We start from the raw sequence: 3439 nt of genomic DNA, 5'->3' as shown, positions 1-3439 counted from the left end.
CAGGGAATACTCAGCTCTTTTTCTCCATGTTTCTGCCTCTTTGAATGCTTGGGATAGTTCAAAAGTCTTGTCTTCTTTATCTGAGATTCTTTCTTTGCACTGCTCAACTCTATTTCTGAGGGAATCTACTGTATTTTGAAGCTCCTTGAATACCTTTTTCTATTCCTTAAGCTCTGCTATATCTTTCCTCCTTATAGTCACATCCTTGGTGACTTTGTCTTTGAACTCATTAATTTATTGAGACAACTTCTGAACTGTTTTTTGGTTCTCTGTTTCCATCTTTTCCTCCCTTACAATTATCTTATTTGCCATCCATATTCTAAATTCTATTTCTGACATTTCAAAAATTTCTCTGTGATTGGGATTCTCTGTTTTATTTTCTTTGACATCCCCAGGAGGCATTGATCTGCTCTGATTTCTCACGTTGCCAGAGTTCTTCAGCTGATTCTTCTTCATGAGTATTTTCAGCTTCTTACTCTTTTTCTCTTTTTTAATATGTTGATTATACTTTTTTAGTTGAATTGGTAGGTTGCCCTTGATGTGTCCATTTGTTACTGTTGCGGTGCCACTGCTGCGCTAACAAAGGCAGACAAGTGGTGAGTCTGGCAGCCCCAGACAGTGTTTCCAGGGGGGCAAGAATCAGTAGGCAGCACTGGCCCAGAGTTCCAAGCAAGGTCTCTCTTCCAATGCTGGCTCCACCCACCAAATCAAGCTCACAAGGCTGCCCTACTGACAGCGCTAGCCCAGAGTTCAGGACAGATGCTTATGCAGTGGGCACCATCCAGCCAATCAAGCGCTAAGGGCTGCAGCTCTGTGGGCAGCGTAGGCCCAGAGTTCAGACAAAGTGACTCAAGCACTGCCCAATCAAGCTCAGGGGGCTGCCACCTGGCGAGGGGTGCAAGTCTGTTGTTTTTCTTCTGCTTACTTGTTTCTGCCACTTGGTTCGGCCTGGGTGATGAGTACCTCATGCAGTCTTCTCAGTGCAGAGCTCCTCTCATTCGGCTTCCATCCACTTTAGTCCAATATCTTTCCCTTTAGGCCCACCCTAATTTTATTTATTTATTTTAGAGGCAGGGTCTCACAGTTACCCAGCAATGGCACAATCACAGCCACAGCAGCCTTGTTCTCCTAGGCTCAAGGGACCCTCCTGTCTCAGCCTCCCAAGTAGCATACAAAGTCATTTTTAAATTGCTTTTATTGGAAGATAATTATAAATGCACAAACACTTGTAAGAAAAATATAGAGAGGGCTCAGTGCCTGTAGCTCTGTTGTTAGGGCCACATGCACCAGAGCTGGTGGGTTCAAACCCCACCCCAGACTGCTAAACAAACAAATTAAAAAAATAGCCTGGCGTTGTGGCAGGTGCCTGTAGTCCCAGCTACGAGGGAGGCTGCAGCAAGAGAATCACTTAAGCCCAAGAGTTTGAGGTTGCTGTGAGCTGTGACACCACAGCACTCTACCGAGGGCAACATAGTGAGACTGTCTCAAAAAAGAAAGAAAGAAAAATACAGAGAGTCTTCATCCAATTTTTCCCAATGGTAACATCTTGAAAAACAATGGGACCTCTCAACCAAGGTGTTGACACTCACACAATTCATTAATCTTATTTTACCTCTACTCGTGTATGTGTGTGTGTGTACACATGCATGCACATGTGTGTATATGTAGTTCCATGCAATCTTATCAAACGTGTAGATTCAAGAATGCATCACCACAGTCAAGATAAAAAACAGCTCTGTGACAATGAGGGTCCCTCTGGTTGCCCTTGGTAACCACACCCCTTCCCTCCCCCTCCTTCCCCACACCTAACCCTTGGCAACCACTAATCAAATCTCCACTTCTATAATTTTTTCATTTCAAAAATGCCAAGTAAATGGAACTGGTCGGTATGTAAGCAGCATAATCTTCCATGGAGTTTCCAAATTGTATGTATTGATAGCGTATTCCTTTTAACATTAGGGTTATTTTCAGAGGTGAATGCTGTGTCATAGGGAGTGAAAAGTTTGGTAGGTCTTGCTATGTATTGCAGAGTTATTCTCCAGAAAGCTCAGCCAGGTCCCCAACCCCAGCAGCAAAATATAAGTGGGTACCTGCAATAGTTTGCCAGGGCTACCTTAATAAGTAGCACAAACTAGGGGACTTAAACTAAAATTTATTGTGTCACAGTTCTGGAGGCTAGGAGGAGTCCAAGATCAAGGTGTTGACAGGATTAGTTCCTTCCGAGGGCTGTGAGGAAGAGTCTATTCTGGGCCTCTCACACACCTTCTCCTGGTTTGCTGACAATCTTTGGTGTCTGTTGGCTTGTAGAAGCATCAGCCCATCTCTGCCTTCATCTTCACATGGCAATCTCCCTGTGTCCTAATTTTCTCCTTTGTATAAGGACAGCAGTCCGATTAGAGCCCACCCTAATGACTTCGTCTTAACTAATTATATCTGTAATAACCCTATTTCCAAATGAGATCATATTCTAAGGTACTGGGGTTTAGACATATAAATTTAGGAGGCACAATTCAACCCATAATGCTGCCAACCCTAGGTTTAGGCTATTATTTTTTAAGTTGAATTTAATAGTTGTAACTTCATTTCTAGAAAGGCTGGTTTTCTGTCTAATGATTAACTAGTTTTTGTACCTGCAGAGCTGCCTGTTCTATGTTCACTCACCCAACCTTCGATAAAGCAAAGGGGGATACACACTCCCCCTCCAAAAGCTCCCCTGCCAGGGAAGAAGTTATTCCTCCAAATAACTTCAATACCAGGTGGAAAGCGGCTGGTGCCACTGATGCTTTTTTCTATTATAAAAAGATTTTTTGTGGGGGAGTAGTTCTCAGTTCACAGCAAGATTGAGTGGAAGGTACAGAGATTTCTCATGTACCTCCTGTGCCCACACATTATGGCCTCCCCCACTATCAACACCCCCCACAGAGTGACGCATTTGCTACAGTTGATGAACCTCCACTGACACATCATTGTCACCTAAAGGCCATTGTTTACACTAGGGTTTACTCTGTGTCATACAGTCTATGGATTTAGGCAAATGTCTAATGACATGTATCTACCATTATAGTGTCATACAGGATATTTTTACTGCCCCCGAATTTTATATGCTTTGCCTATTCGTCCCTCCCCCACTTTTGCCAACCATTCTTCTTTTTATTATATCCATAGTTTTCCCTTTTCCAGAATGTCATGTAGTTGGATTCATACCAAATGTAGCATAGCCTTTTCAGATTGGCTTTTGTCACTTAATAATATGCATTTAAGGTTCTTTCAGGTCTTTTCATGGCTTGATAGCTCATTTCTGTTTAGTGCTAAATAATATTGCCCTGTCATGATGCGTGGTTTATCTAGTCACCTACTAAAGGATATCTTAGATGCTTTCAGGTTTGGGCAGTTATGAATAAAGCTGCTATAAAAATCTGTGTGCTTTTTTTTTTTTTTT

This window comes from Otolemur garnettii, unplaced genomic scaffold (assembly GCF_000181295.1).
Source record: "Otolemur garnettii isolate 467f Iridium unplaced genomic scaffold, OtoGar3 scaffold00018, whole genome shotgun sequence".
NCBI lineage: Eukaryota > Metazoa > Chordata > Mammalia > Primates > Galagidae > Otolemur > Otolemur garnettii.
The sequence above is the reverse complement of the archived record's forward strand: the minus strand, read 5'-3'. Positions refer to the sequence as shown.